The following is a 13,668-nucleotide window of genomic DNA, read 5'->3' as shown; positions in this document are numbered from 1 at the left end:
AGAGCTGAGATGAGGCTGTAGGATCCCACCAAGCTCCACGCCATCCCAAATCTGGCTGAAATGAAATTCAGTGTCCCCGGGCCCAGGTATGGCTGCTAAGGAAATGAAGCATTTCCTTTGGTGTGAACCCTGAGCAACTGCAAAGGCCAGGCAACCAACTCCTTATTCCTCTCCCACCCTGTGGGCAGGCAGGAGCTGGGCCTACATAAATACAATCCACAAAGAGAAGGTAACCCAGCCACCACCTCCCCGCCCCCCCCCCCCCCCTTTCTCAAGTACAATGCTTTGCTTGCTCATTCACATATTCATTCATCCTTTGGTGACCACCTGCAAAGTGCCAGGAGCTATGTTTGGGGCTGGGTAATAGAGACAAGCATCCAACAGGGTCCCTATGAGAGGAAGTTGTCCTGTGGGCAGCACAGACATGTGAACAATGTGATATATGCTGCAATTGAGGCCATCACAGGGCATATTATGTTGGAAGTCTTTCTGTGTCCTTTGGTTGATGATTTGTAAGCACCTGTGAGATGTATCCCATCATTCCAAAATATGAATGATCACTCCCCTAATGACTGTTTAAGACCCCAGACCTGTCACCCAAACTCCCTCTCAGTCATGTCTCCTCCTGGCCCTAATAGCCTATAGTTTAGCCACACGTGAGTAATTACCAGGCCCTGGACATGCCAGTTACTGCCAAGCCTCCACATGTTTATGAGTGATGTTCCCTCTGCCTAGAAGGCCCTTCCCTCCTTTGCTCTACCCATCAACGTCTTAGTGATTAGTCATTCAAGAGCTGGTTCAAATGTCAACGCTTTCAGGTGCCTTGCTTCACCTAACAGAAAGTACTCATTGCTCCTTCATTTGTACTCCCAGAACCCATTTACAGGCCTCTATTCCGACACCTGTAAACACTGTACAAAGCTCTTTGTTCCTGTGCCTTCACCTACCTCCCACCAGAGTGGGAGCTCTTCTGGGACAAGCCTCACCCTGAGGACACCAGCCAATCAACACATGTTTATGAAGTGGAAGTGAAATGTACTGCGGTGTAAACTCCCATGAGTCTCGCCTTAATAAGGGCCAATTAAAAGTGATAGCCCTGCCTCATCTAACTGGAGGGATGGCCAAACCATGGCCAAACCTCTCATCCACCTGTTGCTAGGATTCCACAGCGCTAGTGGGCCAGGGATGAGGGGAGATAGGAGGGCAGAAATATAGTCTAGGACCGTGGTCGGCAAACCGCGGCTCGCGAGCCACATGCGGCTCTTTGGCCCCTTGAGTGTGGCTCTTCCACAAAATACCACGGCCTGGGCGAGTCTGTTTTGAAGAAGTGGTGTTAGAAGAAGTTTAAGTTTAAAAAATTTGGCTCTCAAAAGAAATTTCAATTGTTGTACTGTTGATATTTGGCTCTGTTGACTAATGAGTTTGCCGACCACTGGTCTAGGAAAACCCACTTTCTGGTTTTTTAAAGGCTATAATGCATATATACTTAGGTCTGGTTTTCTAGCCAATAGGAAATCTCTAGAATGATACACAAGAAACGGTTAATAGTGCATGATTCTGGAGACTGGGCATAGTCTAGGAGGTGATGTTGGGGCTTTTATTTTCCATTCTATGCCTTTCTGTGATATTGAGATTTTTGTCATGAGTCTATGTCACTTTTCAAAGAAATAAGACACACCTGTGGACACAGACAATGGGGTGGTGAGGGCCTTTTTTTTTGGGGGGGGGAGTGGGCTGGAAGAGGTTAATGGGGGGAAAAGAAGGACCTATGTAATACTTTCAACAATAAAGATTAAAAGAAAAAACACACCTGTAAAATAAAAAATAATTATTATTATTTTTTTTTAAAATAAGTAGATATGAAAATGAATCCTATAGCTATATCTTAAATGAACCAATCAAATTAGGTTGATGTTTTCCAAAAGATATATACTAGAGTCTCACTAGACTGTTCATAGCAATCCTATATAATAAAAGCCTAATATGCTAAGTGTCTGGTCATCTGGTCAGCCATTCAACCAATCAAAGCATAATATGCTAATGAATGCTAAGGCCACTCAACTGCTCACTATGACGTGCACTGACCACCAGGGGACAGACACTCCGACTGGTAGGTTACCTTGTTTCTGGGTTCCGGCTGATCAAGACTGAACAAGATGGGCCAGACATGCCCTGGAGCCCTCCCGCAGTTCCTCCCCAGTTGGCCAACCTCCCACATCCCTCCCTGGCCCTGATCATTCACTGGTGGGGTCCCTCAGACTGGCCTATGCCCTCTCGCAATCCAGGAACCCTTGGAGGATATCAGAGAGCTGGTTTCGGCCAGACAGCGGAACAACGGGTTGCTATGATGTGCGCTCAACACAGAGGCTGCCCCCTGGTGGTCAGTGAGCTCCCACAGGGAGGCTCATGGCAGGAACCTCTCCTGCCCCAGCGGCAACACTAAGGATGTCCAACTGCCAGCTTAGGCTGGCTCCCTGCCATCAGTTGGACATCCCCCGAGGGCTCCCGGACTGCTGAGGCCCCCCGCCCCAGTGCATGAGTTTCATGCACCAGGCCTCTATTCTAGTATCATTAATAATAGCAAAAACTGGAAACTGCCCTAATGTCCACTAACAATAAAATGGATAAGTCAGTTGTAATATATTCATACAATTGGATACTACTAGTATACAGAAAAGAGAATGAATGGAAACACAACTACACAGTACAAATAGACGACTCTTCCAAACATAATGTTGAAGAAAAGAAGCCAGACACCAAAGAGTGTTACTGTATGATTCCATGTATATAATGTACAAAAACAAGCAACATTTATCTGTGATGTTAGAAACCAAGATGGTGGCTACTCTTGTGGGGAATGGGGAAGGGAAATTGGTGACTAGAAGTGGGCATGAGAGGGTCTTTTGGAGGGGAGAGCTGGTAACCCTGTTTTGTAATTTGGATACTAGAAGTACAGAGGTGCTTGCTCTGTGAAAATTCATCAAGTTCCACACTTACAATCTGTGTGCTTTCCATTAGGTATGTTACATTTCAATAAAAAATAAACAACCCAGCCGGTGTGGCTCAGTGATTGAGCATCGACCCATGAACCAAGAGATCCCCAGTTCAATTCCCAGTCAGGGCACATGCCCAGGTTTCGAGCTCAATCCCCATTGGAGGGTGCCCAGAGGCAGCTGATCAATAATGTTTCTCTCTCATCGGTGTTTCTATCTCTCTCTCTCTCTAAAATCAATAAAAACATATTATAAAAAATAAACAAATGCAAAATAGACCACAATTGAGATGCCCAAGCATTTCCTTACATCAAACAGATAATTCCTCTTAAGAGTTAGATGCTAACCTAGCCTCCTAAATCTCCAGCCCTGGGACAGTGGTGGGAGATGGGAGTAAACTGTAGTCCCTAATGGTTTGGAGCACCTGTTTCCTGCCCCGAGGAAGAAGCTAAGTGCAGAGAGAAACAGACAGAGGACCTGAGAACACCTCTGCTGTGCAGAGAAGTCAGAGCTTTCCCGGGATGGGATGCTGTTCTCACAGTTTGCATTTTTAGCCATGTAGTTTGACTTAATGGGAGAGAATTCAGAGAAGGGAGAGGAGCAGGGATGAGGAGAGGTTTTCAGGTGGACTCTGGTTTAAATGGAAGCTGAGCTATGCCCTAGAGATAAGGGCCCAGAGACAGGTGGTCAGTAAGAATCGTGGTGGGGGAGGGGCAGGAGAGGCCATCCTCTGCTTATAAACACCGTTTGGCTTCACGGGGCAATAGGAGGAAAAACTGCCTCAGGTTGGAAGGACAGGCTAGATGCCCATGTGAAGCCTGAAGCCATGCGATGGAATCCACTGATGGGAGCATGTCACCTGGGAGCTCTATTACCAGTTGGCCAAGGTTGCACTTTCCTTTGTCCAACTCAAGGCCCTGCCCGTGTGGCTCAGTGGTTGAGCATCAACCTATGAACCAGGAGGTCACAGTTCGATTCCTGGTCAGGGCACATGCCCTGGTTAAAGGCTCGATCCTCAGTAGGGGGCATGCAGGAGGCAGCCTATCAATGATTTTCTCTCATCATTGATGTTTCTATATCTCCCTCTCCCTTCCTCTCTGAAATCAATAAAAATATATATTTTTTAAAAAGATAAATACAGAGCCGGAGCAGAGTGGGTGTTTACAAACCAAGCCAAGAGCTGAAAGAACCACCCTCTTTACCTCAGGCTCTCCAGCTGCCATGTTGAAGCGGGCCCATGAGAGAATCCACATTCCAGTCTCCCCCATCCCCAGCCCCTTAGTCTGCTCCTCCAGTGGGGCTGTCTGGCAATGCCAAAGTGAGGCCTTTCACAGCCCCAAACAGGCAAGTTCTGAGTTAGCCTGATACTCTGACTTTGGGGGCCAAAGTCTGGGCACATTGCAGCAAGGGTTAACCATATGAGACTCTCCACTAAGGGCATAAAAGGAAGCAAAAGAAGGACTCTGAGTGGTCAAAATAGATTTTGCCAAGTCTACACATTCGAGTCCATTAACTTCCTCATTAGAGGGGGCCCTTTAGCTCTACACCCATTTCAAGCTCACTTGGTTTGCTGGTTTCCAAGCTTATGGCAGAGCAGAGGCGGAGAATTGCAGCAGACCTGAGGGGCTGCTGGAGAAGCATGTTCTTAATATATTGAGTTCTGATTGACAACTTCATGTGGAAAAGAAGCAAGAAAATTCTAAAAACCAGACATGGGGTCTCCCAAATCCCAGTAGCCTAAGGCTCCTTCATGTGGGGACAGGCAGTCTTTCATGGCCTTAGAGGTAGAGCAGGATGCTGGCATCTGACTGGCTTGAGGAACAGGCGACTTTGTCCTGCATGGCCAGACCCAAGGGCCACGGAGAGACTGCAGGGTTATCGGCCGCAGTGAAGATCCTGCTACAGAGCTGGACTATCTTCTGAAGGTAATGGGAAGCCAGGGGAAGTTCCCAAAGATTTCCACCCTATTGTTTTTGTAAGGTTTGGGGCTTATGGAAGAAATCTCTGAAAACATCAGCAATCTAAATGTATTATGTGTCACTAGCTTTTCTTGATAGTGGATGTTTTATGAAATCTAAGAGTTGAAAATTAGGAGAAAGGATGTCCTCAAGCTCAGGAAAGGAGCCAGGAGAGGAATAAGGCCCCACTAGGCCAGAGGGTCAGAGGGTCAAGAAATGGCTTGCTCCTTCTTAATGGAGAACTCAGACATGATTTTTAACCTCACTTTGACCCTCAAATTATACATAATCAAAGTGGGTATTATTACTGTCTCCAAGAATAATTGGGAGTATTAAATAAGACAGTTTGTGTAGCCCTAGCTGGTGTGGCTCAGTGAATAGAATGTCGGCCTGTGGACTGAAAGGTCCCAGGTTCGATTCTGGTCAAGGGCACATGCTCGGGTTGCAGGCTCGATCCTCAGTGTGGGGCGTGCAGGAGGCAGCCAATCAGGGATTCTCTCTCATCGCTGATGTTTCTATCTCTCTCTCCCTCACCCTTCCTCTCTGAAATCAATAAAATACATTAATTTTTTAAAAAGACAGTGTATGTAAAGTGTCTAGCACAGAGCCTGGCATATAAAGGCATAGGGGATGCTCAGTAAAGGTAATTTCTCTTTCTAAAGTGGTTTTAATGAAGACAAATTGTAGCTGCCCTGGATAATAATTCAGAAATCTGGCTGGAGCTGCTGTAGCACATTCCCAAGGAAACACTGTGACTCTCATGGGAGTGGAAGATAAGCAACCAGGGCCCCAAAGGCAAGATGAGGGAAACTGATAGAGTGGGAGATCGCAGGAACTAAGACCACAGGGTCCAGTGTTTCAGAGCAAGGTCTCTGTTCAAGGCCTGCCCTGGACTCCAGCGCTTACTAGCTATGTGATCTTGGGCAGGTTACCTAATCTCTGTGCCTCCGTTCCCTCAGCGATAAAACAGAGATAACGATGGTATCTACATCACAGGGTTGTTAGGAGGATCAAGTAGGTTAATATTAGCAAGGCCCCTAATGGGCCTGACACAGTAAAGTGCTTTTTCAGTGTTGGCTGTTGTCACTACGCACACAGGGCTTCCCTGCGGCTGAGGCAGCCCAGCAGAGTGGTTACTATCCAGACTTCGGAGGGGGCCCCTTGTGCACACGCGCTCTCTTACAGTGTGCTAGCGCTGTGACCCGGAGCGATTTATGTAGCCTTCCTGTACCTACATTTTTTTTCACCTGGGAAAGGTGAAGGTGATAATAATCGTAGCTCCCTCAGAGGGCTGTTGTTGGGACGAAATGTGTTCATGTATATGAAGTGTTTAGAAAAGAGTCTGGCTCGTATTAAGCACTGAGCAAATGTCAGTTATTATTATTCCTTGGTTCTAAGGAACCCTGAAGATGATATGGCCCTTTTTTGCTTAAAGAGATATTGAATCTAAAAGATTTTATTTTTCACTCCTCAATTTTTAGGGTATTTATTTCTGACTTTTGGAAAGAAAGCTGTACCAGCCAGATAGAATCCTTTTTCCCTTGAAGACAAGAAAAACATTTGGGTACTTTTTTGACACTGTCCTCAAGTCCTTTCCTCCTTATGATACAAGAATAGGAGAGGACTCCTGGGAACATGTAGCCCACACCCAGCCTCCAGACAGGGCTGCACTAACCACAGACAGCATTGCTAACGCAGGGACTCGAGGCATTTTCCTAATGTGTGGAACCAAGATCATGAGGCTGCCACATTTCCCACTGCCATTTTGATGATCATCAGCTCAAGGCAGGGTTGCTTGCTTTACATTTTAACTTGCTTTGGGGCTTTTAAGGGAAAACTTTAGAAGTGGTCCCCTAAAGGGAGATAGAAGCTTTCGGGCTTGGGGCAAGAGACTTGTTTTTCTTTGCTTCTACGTTGTTTCTCTGTAGACACACTGCAAATTGAAGGACAAGGGACTAGTTATCCTACTGTGATTGAGTTTTGCTACTGCCGGAGGACAAAGGCTAGATTGACTCTAGATGAATGTTCCAGAGGGCAGGTCTGTCTTTTTATCTTTTCCAGTCCTGTTCTCTCCTGGAGGAGGGGGTACATTAGAACACATGCTGGGCAAAAACTCCAATGTAAGCAATGTTCTTAGGAGGAAAGACTCAATGTACTGGACAAAGAGCTTCTAACTACTGACACCTCTTACAAAGGTAACAAGAGAAGATGGGGAGTGGGGGGCTGATGGGAGTGAGGAAGGTAAGTCCCTAAGAAGGGAAAACAGAAAGAAGAAGAAGAAGAAGAAGAAGAAGAAGAAGAAGAAGAAGAAGAAGAAGAAGAAGAAGAAGAAGAAGGAGGAGGAGGAGGAGGAGGAGGAGGAGGAGGAGGAGGAGGAGGAGGAGGAGAAGAAGAAGAAGAAGAAGAAGAAGAAGAAGAAGAAGAAGAAGAAGAAGAAGAAGAAGAAGAAGACAGAAAAGAAGCAGCTTTGGGCCCAGAAGTCAGTCTGGCAAGATTAGTCGTCACGAGATGTACCCACACATTTCAACTCAGAGCCAAGGTGCCTGGGCCCAGGACCTGAACTCCCTGTCCAACACAAGCTCCAAATTTTCAGAATCACAGATTGTTAGAGCTGGAGCAATCCTCTGAGTTTATCTCTCTTACCTAGTGCACTAGCCCCTGTGCACTCTCTCTAAATCTTTCTGTGTAAATGCCTCCTGTGACAGGAGACTCATTATACTCATTCATTGGGGCACCCCAAACATTCTGAAACCCCTGCTAACCCTATACTGAGATAAAAACCTGCTTCCCTGTAACTCCAACCAGTTTTGTCCTCTACTGGATAAATGGAGTTCAAATGATATTTTCTGAGTAACAGAGGCATATGCTAGATCTCCTGCCTTAGGGCTTTTCCAGGTTCAGCAACCTGCAAGCTGTGTGTCCATTAGCAAGTTACTTAATCTCTCTGTGCCTGTTTCTTGTCTAAAAAAATGCAGATAAATTGTAGAGACCACTTCAGTGCTGTTATTATGAGGATTAAATAAGGTAATCTGTATAGAATTATATATGAATATGAACAGATCATATATTAGTAATAAGTGCTCAGTAAACTTTAGCTGCTTCTATTGTGCCATAGATTGTGGGCTCCTCCAAGACATAGACTGGATCATATTTATCTCTGTAACTTTATTGCCTAGCACAGGAGCTGGCTGAGTATTTGGTATAAAAACAATTTTTACTGGATGACTAAATAATTAATTGGCAAGAGCTCTATTCTATGTAAATCCCTATATATGATCTTATGTCTATAACAGTCTTCTCATAAGAACCCATCTCCCAACTCCTCCTGTGCCCTCAACTTAGCCACTATTTATTACTACTTAATCCAGAAATACCAACTTCTCTTCCCAAGATGGGATGGAGAACCTTGGCTTGAGGCAAAAGTCACAAGAGCCACACTCCAGGCATCAAGTCCCAACCTGTGGAGAAAGTCCTGCACTGTATCCTTGCAGGTAGAGTTATAAAGTATGATTGAGCCTGGCCTGCATCGACCTATGAACCAGGAGGTCACAGTTCGGTTCCTGGTCAGGGCATATGCCTGGGTTGCAGGCTTGATCCCCAGTGTGGGGCGTGCAGAAGGCAGCCAATTGATGATTCTCTCTCATCATTGATGTTTCTCTCTCTCTCTCTCTCTCTCTCTCTCTCTCTCCCTCTTCTTTCCTCCCTGAAATCAATTATATATATATATTAAAGTGTAATCAATGTGCCATGGCTTATACGTATGGTAAGGCCATGTGGCCCCATGGGCTGAGGCCTTCCAGAGGGCTAGAGCCTCAGACAGATTTAAGCAAAGAGAAGTACAAAGCTCTTCTGGAGAAACTAGATCAGACAGCAGATAAGATGAGAAGAGGTGGGACAGGATTCTGGCAGACAAGCTGGGGAGGAGGAGGATCCAGGAGCTAACCTGGGCCCTGAGTCTAGTTGGAGAGATAGAAGCTTCAGGGATGTCAGCAACACCCTGGGAACACAACTGGGCTAGGGTAACACCTCTAGTCACCAAACGGAAATGGTGCTATCTGGGGAATGAAGAGAAGCATTAAGGGAAAACTTTACATGAAGCTGGGGCCAATAGCAAAATGCTCTACTAGGAAATTAGATATCATGGAACTGCTTGTTAAAAGTGCTGAGCACTTTCCCACCTATCAATTCATGCCCACCTCAGTGTCTCCCAAAATCAATAATATAGCTCATGCCTGGTCAGTGCTGAGCCCAGGATTCAATCAAGGTATTCCAGGTCCCTTCGGTGAACTCCCACCTTTCTTGAGCTTTAAACTACAGACCAAGTGCCCGCTGGCTCTGTTTAAGATACACAAGAGTGGAAGCAGGAAAAAAAAAAAGGTGGGCAAATTTTGATTTAAAAAAATTTATTTTCCCCTCTAAAAATCCACACTGCATTCTTTATGGTGGGATCGAGGAGCAGCCCCAGAGTTCGCTACCCTGGGGACCCCTTTACTAGAGGCTCTCTCCTAACATTTGGTGTCTTTCCGCCCCACTGGGGATTAATGGCAGGGCAGAGCTCCCTCACAAGCCTCAGCATCCCAGGGTAGAGCAGAGCCTCCCCGCCGTTTTCACCGGAGAGGGTATGGGGCGGGGGTGGCGGGGGGTGGGGGAGAGAGAGAGAGAGAGAGAGAGAGAGAGAGAGAGAGAGAGAGAGAGAGATGGGAGAAGACTGTTTATTTGTTTCCTGGAACGCCCTGTTAAGAATCTCGGCAATTGCAGTTAGTGCCCCATCGTTTGGCAAGCAGAGTAGCTTCTCCTCGCTCCCAGCTGCACGGGATCTAATTCGCAAATGCACCATCTTGCATTCAACACTTAAATGGAAAACAAGCAGCCCCCGGGAGGGAGGCAGGCGGTCTAACTCTGCAAGCCCTTTTCCAAGGGATTTATGTTGCTAGGTCGGTTGACTGGTTGGTGCCCTCCCCCGAGAGGATTTCGTTGAGCGCCGACCCTCTCTCATCTCGGATCCAAAACCCACTCTGGCGGGGGTTATAAACGGCAATTAAACATGGATAGAAAACGGGATTTGGTTCGGCCTTAGGCCTTGCCAGTATAAAATAGTAACTAAAATCTGTTCAAGAGCTCAGATTTTAAAGGGAGATGCTGCTTATTCTTCCCCACTGGAAACCTGGTTAAAGGAAATTAAGGCCTCTCTTAAAGGTAACTAAGATTAGAGGGCTCGGTTTCCGTTTTCTGTGTTTCTGTGGGCCGAACGCCCAGGTCGGTCAGCGAGTTTCTCTCTGGGTGGAATGACGAATTCCTCTCGCCTGGATTCTAAAATGATCATTTTGCTTGGTTCTGCAGCTGTGAACGTCTGTTGCCCAGGGGGCCCAATCCTGGCGGTAGCGCGTTGCTAGTGGGAGAAATGGGTGAATGGAGAAGAGGGAAGAGCCGTGCCTCTGTGAAAAGTTGGGAGACCTGCGAGGAGACAAGTAACCGCAGTTCCTCCGGGCCTCGGCCCCTTTAAGTGCTTCACTGACTCAGCTAAGCTTCCCCCTCAGGTCGTGTTTTTTATGAATGAAAAACGTCCTTACATTCATTATATAAACAAGCCTGTGCTGATTGGTCAATGGCCCCCGGTGCATAGATTATGTAAAACAGATCCCTGAGGGGTGGGGAGGGACGTCCCATTGACCAATGGGAGCCTGAGTTGATGGGGCGGCCTGGCTGGATTTGCCCGCAGACAGGGTAAACAAGAGGTGATGGACAGCTAAGGGAGCAACCTTAAGCCAATGGGAACGCGGCAGGGCTAGGGCTATGGGCCAATGGCGACGGGCGGAGCAGCGGGCCGCGGGGGGCCGGGCCAGTGCTCCAGCCTGGCTGGCAGCTGCGGCGCAGAGTCCAGCGGCTTGTGTGCGGAGCGGTTCCCTGTACCTAGAGCGGTTCGGCCCAGCCATTTGCTTAGGCGCCCAGGCCCGGTGCGCGCGTGCGTGAGCGCGCCTGCGCCCGGGGCCGCTGCAAGGGGAGAGCCGCCGCCTCAGGTGAGGGCGCGTTGGGGGGGCTTCAAAGGGGGAGTCCAGGAACGGGTCGGAAGGGCCCTAGAGTTTACGGGCTGATTCATAATCTTCAAATCGGGGTGCACTTTTTATTTGGGATGAGTTCCCCCCCCCCCGGGGTCTGACCGCCCCCTCCTCTCGCGACCCGGTCCGGTTCGATTTCTGGGAGGCATCGGGCGGGGGTGGCTAACGGTTCCGGAGCGCGTGGAGAGCGGGTTTCCGCACGTCTCGGGGGAGGCGCTCGGGAGCGCGAAGTGCGGGGGCTCCCGGGCGGGGATGGGTGCGCGGAGTCGCGGGGCTTTATAGTCTCCGGAGGTCTTAGAGCCCCGAGGGGACCTGGAGGCTCGCGAGAAGAGACGCTCAGCGGAGCTTTGCAGTGGGGAGGAGGGGGCCGAGAACAGCATAGGGGGGAGTATTTGAGAGGTGATGCCCCAGAACCCCAGGAGCAGTTAAGTGACATTAGGCTTGTGCAGCCTGCGGGATTGGAGGTCGGCCCGGAACTTGCAGGCCTTGCAAGTTTCAGGGTGTGGAAAGTGGACACCCAAGCCCCCAGCGAACTGTGCGTCAAGCTGCACAGCGATTCCCGAGAAATCCGGGAGCATCCAAACAGCGGCCTGGGGATGGTGGGGAGAAAAACGGGTGCGGTGGGGGGGCCGGGATGGAGCGATGCTGGAGCCTCGCGCAGGATTAGGGATCTAACCTCATTTTCAGAGGAGAGGGGACCTCTAGAACTCCTCGTTGAGAAGGGGTGCCAAGGAGGGATGTTGAGAGGGTCTTTTGGGGGGAAGGAGAAGAATTGGGGGCGGTTGGTAGCTCCCGGCGCCGCAGCTCGTTTTTATGAATGTGAGTGACTTTATGAATGAAGCGGGTTTCTTTCGTTGGCTCCTGCTCCCTGCGGCTTTTTTTTTTTTTTTCTTTCCCTTTTTGTGAATGAAGCATTGAGCTTGCTTCCTAAAACGCTGGGGTGAGGGGCCTGCGTCGGAGGCTGGGCGTGCGTTGGGAGTGGGGGCGGGGGCGCCTCTGAAGGAGTTTTCATGAATGGGGAAGGCTGGGAATTGGGTGGAAGTGTGTCTTGTTTTGTGAATGGGGCCCAGCGCGAGGGATCCAGTTACAGGCTTTACCTGATGTGGCTGCCGCGGCTCGCTCTCCCATTCATAAAACCGGGTCCGCTGTGCGCCGCGGGGGAGGGGCCTGGATCGCTCCGCTGCTCCGTGTTAAAGTTTTCCTGGGGGCACCGAGAAGGACGCGGGGGGCGGGGGCGGGGGGGGGTTCGCAAAGGAAGTAGTTTAAACTCCTGGATGAACTCAGCCTTCCCTTCAGGTTTAAATATATACATATATATATATACTTTGAACACGATTTATCTAGCCCTTGAACTGCGAGGGCTGCTTTAAAGATCTTCAATGCCTCTGGGATTCGCGTAGGGCATCCTTCTTTCTTTTATTTAATTTTTAAAAATATATTTGCTCGTCATGGTGAAGTATTTTGCAACGTATTTTATCATGAGTCTCTGAATATATCTCCCCCTCCGGTTTCCCCCTCCGATCTCCTACCCGTTGTCCCCTTCCCCCAGTAGACATTTACAGAACTTCTAAGGCCAGGATTTAATCGGACAGGTTTTTGAAGGGCACAGAAGACTCATTTTCATGCCCCCTCAACTCAGTGCTGGTGATTCTCAGATTTTGTATAGGGGTTGGTGACATTTGATAAAGGGGGCTTTATTCTGAACGTTTTAGCGATATTTGGAAGGCACGCAGGCAGGCCAGCAGGAGTGTTTTTTGTAGGAAATTATGAACTGTCTGCAGCTTTGCTCCTCTCCCTCTTTCTCTTTGACTGAAAATATCTGATTACTTGTGCCAAAGTGCTGAGAGGAGGCTGGCGGTGAAGGGTTTCCTTGCATCCTGCTCACCAAAATTTGATATGCTCCACACAGTGTGAAAAACAAATTGGATGGAATTGTCCACTGAGAAAAAGTTCCCTATTTAAAGGTTATATACAAGTTAAACAAAAGAAGTATCCTTAAGCATTTTACATTGTTTAAAGTTCGAGAGGGTGAAGTTGTTTTCCCCATTTTATTGACTTAACTGTGTTTCCTTATTTGGAGAATAAAACAAATTGTTCAGGAAGATGGTACCTTACTAAAATTGTTGTTTTATTCCCCCCAAATTAGAAAAAGTTCCCTCCTCTCCATTTTAACCCCCAATTTCTCTTTCCAGCCCCAAGACTTGACAGTACTGAAACAAGTTTAATTTTATAATTTGGCATGTTTGGGAGGGGGGAGGAGAATGAAAATCAGTATAAGGAAAATATTGAATTTTCATGGATCTTTTGCTTTCAATGCTTTTAAAAAAGATCTGTGGTAGATATGCATTTAAAATATGTACAATGGAATTTAGTTTCCTTTATCCATTACTTTTCATAGTTATTTTATTCTTTTAGAAGTTAGAGATATCATAGATATCTCTGTAAGTTGCCATGGAGATTATTTGTGACATTACTGACACACACCTGTTTGGACAGAAGGTTTAAATTTTAGTAAAGAGCAATGTGAAGATAAATATACCTTTGGTGGATATATTCATGGAACTATATATAGTGTTTTGCCACTGACCTACAAAATACTTTTAGAAACACTATGTATGTCAGATTCTTAATTGCCAATAATTTAGAATGCTTAAACCCAGT

At 47.5% G+C, this 13,668-nt stretch overlaps 1 protein-coding gene across 2 annotated transcripts in view; it reads left to right on the top strand.

Moving 5' to 3' along the window:
• The first annotated feature begins 4,568 nt into the window (after positions 1-4,568).
• ETV5 (ETS variant transcription factor 5) overlaps positions 4,569-13,668 on the top strand; it is a 66,054-nt gene continuing 56,954 nt past the window's right edge. Inside the window, exon 1 of one of the 2 annotated variants that reach the window (XM_079763033.1) lies at positions 4,569-4,918. The gene's annotated coding sequence lies outside the window, so the exon portion shown is untranslated. Of the gene's footprint in view, positions 4,919-10,830; positions 10,969-13,668 lie in introns of those variants that run through there. The other variant, XM_079763032.1, reaches the window with a different exon arrangement.

This window comes from Cnephaeus nilssonii (genome assembly GCF_951640355.1).
Source record: "Cnephaeus nilssonii genome assembly, chromosome: 3".
Lineage (NCBI taxonomy): Eukaryota > Metazoa > Chordata > Mammalia > Chiroptera > Vespertilionidae > Cnephaeus > Cnephaeus nilssonii.
Note: the sequence above shows the minus strand (reverse complement) of the source record. Positions and strands in the feature narration are given on the sequence as shown.